Raw genomic sequence first — 8,313 nt, forward strand, 5'->3', positions numbered from 1 at the left:
ACAGGCTTACATAAACCTACATAAACATACTGCACATATCAGAAAAATATATACATCGACACTATAGCTCCATATATCATCTCAACAAAAGCTAGCAGTTCACTGATAGAATGCAGTACATTTTGTGTAAAGTTTTTCGCCGCAGTGCTATTGACGTGGTCATCTCTATTGGTCCGTGTCCGTTAGATTTTTTCTTCATACATTGTAAATTATGAGGCAGCGATGCGTATCTGCTGTACGAGAAACCTTTTTGTTCCTTTCCTGTATTTGAATATATTTTGGAATTCAAAGTTATATCTTTGACTGTGTGTCGTTAATTGCAGTGTTGGAGCATGCTGTAATGAATTGGTCAAACGCATCGATAAATAATTATTTTTGAAATAAACTTAAGACAAGCTACGTTGGGAAATGCTGATCCTTGACAACCATTAGTCACAGTGAGAAATAAAATGAACTACACAAATATACATTTTTCTTAACACACATTTTTTTCTTTCTCGAGTCCTAGCAATCCTAAGGCCGATTATTCGCTTCCCATGGCGTATAAGCAACTTAGAGCGCAACATCCTCCTGAATGGGACGCCATTCTGTTTCAGGCATCAAGGCCAGTAATTTCGAAGGGGGGTTGCACCAACCGTAATACTTGAAAAGTACTTATTTTATCGATCTTGATTTCATGAACGGCAAAGTTGACATCGATGGTAATTGCACCCTAATGTATAGAGCTGGAAGAAATGCTGCTAAGTATTTGGTTCCATGTGTTAACAACCCTACCTGCTCGCTGCTTGCAACACTAATATGTACTGCAAATCAAGAAATAAATTCCATAAAATACGGAACTGGTTACGAGTTTCGATTTACAATTCCTGCAAGCTGGCGCTACAAATAGCCTTGGGAAAGACATATATATATATATATATATATATGATAGTCCCTTCTGTCCTTTCTAATAACATATGTAACATTAGCCTCAAACAGGAAGATGTCAAGCATAGTGCATTTCTATGCAGTGATTTGTTCCACAATATGAATCCCTATATTAGAATTAACATTTTTAGCCATGGTTACAACACAAATAACGAACTCATGATGTCTTAGTTGGTCGTTCAGTACTATATCAACCCTCGTCATCTTAACTGTTTATTGGTGATTATAATTGCGTGTGCAAGAGGATGTTTCAGGTCACTTCACAGCATCAGTATAAATTCATTCAATATATGAACACTTTTCGACTGGCTGTGCAGGAAATGTGCGTGTTTTTACGTTTCTGCATGTGCGTATGTATGTACCTTCGTGTATGAGTGTGTCTGCTTGTTTGCTTCTACATGTAATTGCGTGGCGTTCTGTGAGTGCCTACGTGTGTTTGTGTACCTGTTTGTATGCTTGTGGAGGGGTGTATGAAAAAAAAAAATAAAAAGAAAGAAAAAAGAATCGAAAGATTACTTGATGTGCTGTCAGCTATATCAGACTTGAATTGAAATAGTAACCATCTCGTTGATATTCTCGTGTTTAAGTTGCTGCCACTACACATTCGATTTTCTTTTTTCTCTTTTTATTTGCTCAGAAATTTCTCCATGACAATAACAAATATAGTCACACCGTTCAGGGCGGTGATCTGGCTGAAACATTAGCACGCCGGGGAAAATAATTATCGGTATTTCATCTGTCTATACGTTCTTAGTTCAAATTCTGCCGCGGTAGACTTTACCTTTTATTCTTTCAGAGTCGATAGATTAAGTACCAGTTTCTTACTGAGGTCGTTCTAATCGACTGATCCCCTCCCCAAAATGTTCGGTCCTTTTACCTTGAGTAGAAAAGAAATATATTCACAGAGCACTATACGAATTTCATCTTTAATCTTAAAGTTTTAGTTTATTTATTTATTTATTATTACTATTTTTTTTTGTGTGTGTGGGAGAATAAATATAATTCCAAGCATGGCTTTGTGAAAACGAAGTCCACTTCGCAATTATATGGTTTCGGGTTCAGTCCCACTTCCTAGCCCTCTGGGTAATTGTCTTTTACCCTAACTCCAGACCGACTAGTACCTTTTGAGTGTATTAAGTACACGGAAATGGTGTGCGGAAGTCCGTGGGGGTGTATATATATATATATATATATATATATATAAGCGTGCGTCTGTGTGCTTATATACGTATGTGCGAGTGATGGAGCGTGCATGTCTTTCTTTTGTTTTTCTCCCACACTTGAAATCCAGTGGTGGTTTGTTTACGGTCCCGCAAATTTGCGGTTCGGTAAAATATTCCGATAGAATACGTACCAGTCAGTTTAATTTGCATAACAATACATGCGTTAATTGTATTTCTTACCAAAAACTTAATTAGAACTTACATTCCTTACCAAACATTTATCGCATTCTAATTTTAATTTCTTAATCAATGATTATTGTTAATTTTATCAATAAAATTGCATATTTCTACACGAGATTTACACACGATTAATAAATAGATAAATTAATTAATTCTAAGTGCATAAAATGCTTGCATAAACATTCGAGTTTCGAGGAGCAATATGATGTGAAGAATATGATTGCTTTCTCACATGTTCATGCAAAAGAAATTGGATCTCTGGATAGAAAATAGAAGGATCTACAAGTTTTTAAAAAGAATCGAAGCTCTCATATCGATCCTGCTTTTTTCTGTTCTCGGAAAGACAGAACCTATGGTGCATCCGCTTTGCTTACTTTGCATTGAGATAGATCGTGTTTTTCAATTCTCATGTTCTTTAATTTGGTCGGTTCTGTTGTTCTATAGAAATTATTAACCCTTTGGGCCCAGACCTACTGAATCTTAATTTACCATATACCTGGCACTCCACCGGTGTAAACGGATAGGGCGGTGCTACGTCATAGAGAAAAATAAGCCATCCACCGGTAAACTGGTGTTACGGGGCTCAAAGGGTTAAATTGCTATCGTTGGTGCAGTGTGTCTAAATGTTTATAAGATTCGCTTCGCAATCACGAGATCTTGTGTTCGATTTCACAGCATGACATTTTGGGCTAATGCAATTTCCCATAGCCTTCGATTGCACTTGTAATTCAAAACGTACAACCTTGTCACCCTTGCGTCCCACAGATTATGCCTGAGAATTATACTAACCCCCCCCCACACACACACACACACATACAGACTCCTTCTGTCATGAATGACCATGAGATTGCACCAAGAAAGTTCCCCTCCTAAGCACAAGTCCGGTCAAGATTGTTTATGGAAGACGAACAGTCGCCCATGCATACCATCCTCCATACCATGGATGTTATCCAAGGGAAAGACAAAGGCCTTCTCAGCTTGGCACCAGTGACATCGCTACTGATTTCTACAGCTGAGTGAACGGAAGCAACGAGAAATAAAGTGTCTTGCTCGAGAACACAATCCGGTCCGGGAATCGAACTCACTCACTACCTCATGATTGTGATATGAGCCCGACGCTCTTACCACCGAGCCATGCGCCTTCACACACACACACACACACACACACACACACACACACACACACACACACACACACACACACACACACACACACACACACACACACACAGCACGCACGCACGCACACACACACACATATATATATCAATGTGTGTGTATATTGTATTTATATCTGTCTTTGTCCTGCACAGCTTGACAACCGATGTTGGTTACTTTACGTTCATGTAACCTAGCGATTCAGTTAGAGACCTATAGGATAAGTACCAGGCTTTGAAAAATGTCACTGAGGTCGATCTGTGACTAAAACCTTCAAGGCGGTGCCCCAGCATGGCGGCAGTCCAATGACTGAAACAAGTTAAAAGATAAAAGACAAAAACACATTTCAATGTCATAAAACAGGAAACCTTATCAAACATCAAATAAAACACTAACCATCCAAACAAACACGAACGAAACGAAAAACAGTCATGCTGGTTATAAAATGAAAGTTCTTCCTAGAAAATTTTGTCTGGAGAAAGAAAAAAACTAAATCAAATTATTATGAAGTCACGAAGCTAAAACATGGTTAGCGACCAACAGTTTAGTTGAAAGACATAACGGGAAAGTAAGACATAACGGGAAAGTATGCTTCTGTATCGATCAATTGACTGTAGCACATTGTTATAACATTTATTATTCTAGACTCTCACAAAAAATTTATCACAGAATACTATTGGAATTATGTTTGACATTGTGTAACATTTGGCAATGCATAATTAACATGAGTTCACTTTGTTAAAAAACGTTTTCTTTCGTTCGATATTAATAAGATGTCGTATCCCTTGTGACACATATTCCATTATTTTCGAGAAACTTCTGAATTCCCGTCTCGTTGCTGCTTTCGATTGTATTTTATTTTACAAGTTTTATTAGCTTTTGCTAATATAAAACATCTCAGATTGCTTGTACTTTAATTTTTTAACGAAATACTTTTCTAGTAAGATGTATTCAGACAAGACGCATACGTGAACATAGTTAATGTTTAACAAACCATATTATTTTTAATAGAAAAAAAAAGAAAGCAAACGTTGTCGGGTACTCAGAAATCAATTCCACCCCAGGTATATATGTGTTTGTGCAATCGCACATGCGCAGTCAGTTTTCTGTAATACTTTTTAGAATATGACATAAAAAAGTGCTATTAAATTACATTGAATTATTCAAAGAACCTCGTTTGATGCCGAATGCATTGGTGGCATTAAAGTTTTTGCTTCCATAAAAATATTGCAAAACTATAAATTTACCAATTTTCTTTTCATTTTTGTTTCTCATTCCCCCATCTACCAAAATGCCTCCCACATTAAGCTTAAGACAAAAGTGTAAACAAAAAACAAACAAAAACGTAGAAAATAAAGCAATCTGATGGAAAAATTTGAGCGAAACCAAGTAAAACTTAACGTCTTTAATTTTACAAATTCACATGCGATCTTACCTAAGCAACATTAATTAAAATGTTATGGTGCATTAATTAGCTATTTAGTAATAACGCTTTAATTAACGGATCATCAAGCATAAAACAGAATTTACTGTTTTAAATTAAATGAGACATTTTATTTTGCATCTTAATGAGAGCGGGTGAACTTTAGAAGCTTCAAGAATGTGAGATGGTGTCGGTCATGTAGCAACACTTTCGTGGTTTCCATTATCGTTATCCGTAAAAACACACAAGTGGCTAAGAAATACTTGTCATATCGTTAAGTGGCAGAAAATAGTGATGCAATTTGCAAAGCACTACTCAAAGCGGATATGTACATAACATGTACATAATATGTACATAACATAGACAAAATTTGAAAATGGACAATCTATTTAATGTGAATATCAAAGTACTATCTCATTGTAAACAAATTAACAAAAGTGAAAAGTAACAGGATTTTCCTCTGGAATACTAGTAATGGAGTTTTGCATAGTCATGGTGTTTGCAAAGCTCACAGTTTCTTTTAACCCTTTAGTGTTCAGATTATTCTGGCAAAAATGATGCTTGTTTATTTATTTTGTGCTGAATTAATCATCCATCATCTTGTAGTTTAGAGATTTCAATTATGTGATTGTTTAGTTTTAAAATGGCATCGTAGGGTAGGTGTGAGAGGCCTGATCTGCTCAGTTTCAATATAAAACTGGGGGAATATTTTGGCTGGATTAGAATACTTAAGTATCCATGAAGCACTTTGGATCGTTTCTCAATATATAGAAGCAGTTAAGAATGGATCCATTTTTAGCCAAGGAATCCCACAATTGTAAAAATAATCACCATCAGTCGCTTCTAAATGCTTCAAATAGTTAATTAACTTCTATGTCACCCTATTGTTTTTCTCTATGAATTTAATACATTTTGATACCATTATCAAATTGCCCATTCTTAAAGAATATGCACATATATTTCGTTGATGAGAAAGTCAATGATTCACTATTCAGGTTCAATTCATGGTTCTTCAATTATTATTTAAAGCAAGAATTTTTTGCCATCCCACCATTAAAATCGTACTGTCTGTAACTACACTGTTAAATCTCTCGCTAAGTAAATCGAATCCGGTTATTTTCAATATGATTCCGGAGACAAAAATAAGGTAGTCACCTCTGTCAGATCCATGCACCAATTCTTCTTATATCGTAAAAATGTCCATATTTCACATACAATTGTAGCTAAATCGTCCATGTTTACTATATCTGTCGTTTCATCAACACTTATCAAACTTACGTTCTTAAGCAATATATCTTAAAGATGAAGGTAGCCAGCTGGCAGAATCATTAGAACACCGGGCGAAATGCTTAGCGGTATTTTGTCTGCCGTTACGTTCTGAGTTCAAATTCCGCCGAGGTCGACTTTGCCTTTCATCCTTTCGGGGTCAATAAATTAAGTACCAGTTATGCACTGGGGTCGATGTAATTGACTTGTTTGTCCCCTCCATGTTTAGCCCCTTGTGGGCAATAAAGAAATAAGAGTCGTTAGCACACGGAGTAAATCGCTTAACAACATTTCGTCTAGCTGTACGTTCTGAGTTCAAATTCCGCGGAGTTCGATTTGGCCTTTCATCCTTTTCGGAGTCGATAAAACAAGTATCAGTTGATTACTGAGATCGATTTAATCGACTTCACCCTGCTCCCGAATTTGCTGGCCTTCTGAGAACATTTGAAACCAATATATTTTAAGGATATTTCAATATATTTGACAATGCCTCTTATATAAGTCAGAAACTATTATCTGTGTTAAATAATAATTCTCAAGCAATCAAACTTGTCTTGAGTAAAAATTCGTGCAACATCATCTATACGCTCTTTAACAAACTCTACGCCGATATGAGGTTTCACTTTGTTTGCAATTAACTCAGGCACTTCATAATCAGTTTGCGTCACGAGTATTTTCATTAATATGACTTCTGAAAGGAGAATTTTGTTTGCCGAATAAAACTTTTGAAAATAATAGCTTGTCTAAATGAAAAGCTACCTTCATTTTCCTATCCGTTGTGCTTGGTCAAATAGTTGCCCTCACGATTGCCTTTTATATAAATTTCTACCAGGTCTTTACGAATAACACCCCCAACACATACACACTAACATTGTTTGCCTATTGATCGTCTCGTTATATTGGTTAGTCCACATCACTCTGAAAGGAGGATAAGGTTGGGTTCCTGGTTTCTCTGGCATATATATCCCCTCATTGCGAGATGAGTGGGCAGAAGCAACGTCAAATTAAATATTTTACTAAAGAATATAAGGCATCCTTTGGTTCAGGAATCGAAACTGTGAGCTTACGTTTATGTGTCCAACATACTAAACACTAAACCATGCGCTTTCACATTAAGCCTAAGATATTTGTTTGACAGCGATCAAAAGCCACATGGTAATTGTTGTTGATGAATTTTCCAGTCGTAATTATTGTCAAATTTACAACAATAAATGATTAATTAGTTGCTGAATCTTTTCTCTCATATAATAAAAACCAACTGCTAATGATCATCGCCTTTTCTTTCTTTCTTTCTTTCTTTCTTTCTTTTGTATCTTTTCTTTTTTTATGCTTGGAAGCATTCCGATCAGATATGTGTTGTCAACATAACATGCTATCTTGATGAAGTGTTTCAGTAGAAATGAGTGGTAGTTTCTTCTGCATTCAGCCAGCAAACACATATTGTTTTGTATGAAGATTTTACGAGCAGACATTTGGCAAGAGTGCGGCTTTATTGAATGGAGTCGGAATTTGCGAATTTGCGAAGTATACTTCTAGTTCACACAGTAACCTCTATATCCATTTTAGAATTTATGCTGCAACATGTAAATCGTCAGTACTATTTAAATGACGATGGGTAAACGAAAAACGAAACAGACAAGAAACAGTAGAATAAATAGCTATCGGTATTTAGTCAAGTTCCTTCAGACTCAGAGTTCAAAGAAGGAGACCTATGCAACGTCTTTCGACGGGCGCAAGATGTGATCTGAATCTCTTTTAAATTATACCCTGTCTTAGTAAATAACAATTGAGATAATATTTCAGGATGTTTGAAATAGACGTGATACTCCAAGTTGGAATTCTTTGATGATAATAGAAATTTGTATTATTCGGAAGTTGCTGGCATACGGATCTATATGCATCCAAAAGAGCTTTGCGTACTCAGTAATCTTGCTTGAAACAGCTGCCAAATCTCCCTCAAATTACATTCCACTGTCTGAGAAAAGAAACTACGCAATGGATACGAGCGATGTCTACATCAATACAGAGGAACGAGAGAGTCAGCTACTAATGTTCGGCAAAGTATAATACTACTGATTCAAGCAGTGACATAAACGTTATGCCGTAAGGGGGTGTTTATATGTATGTATATATATA

The sequence above is a fragment of the Octopus bimaculoides genome, chromosome 10 (genome assembly GCF_001194135.2).
Source record: "Octopus bimaculoides isolate UCB-OBI-ISO-001 chromosome 10, ASM119413v2, whole genome shotgun sequence".
In the NCBI taxonomy this organism is placed as follows: Eukaryota; Metazoa; Mollusca; class Cephalopoda; order Octopoda; family Octopodidae; genus Octopus; species Octopus bimaculoides.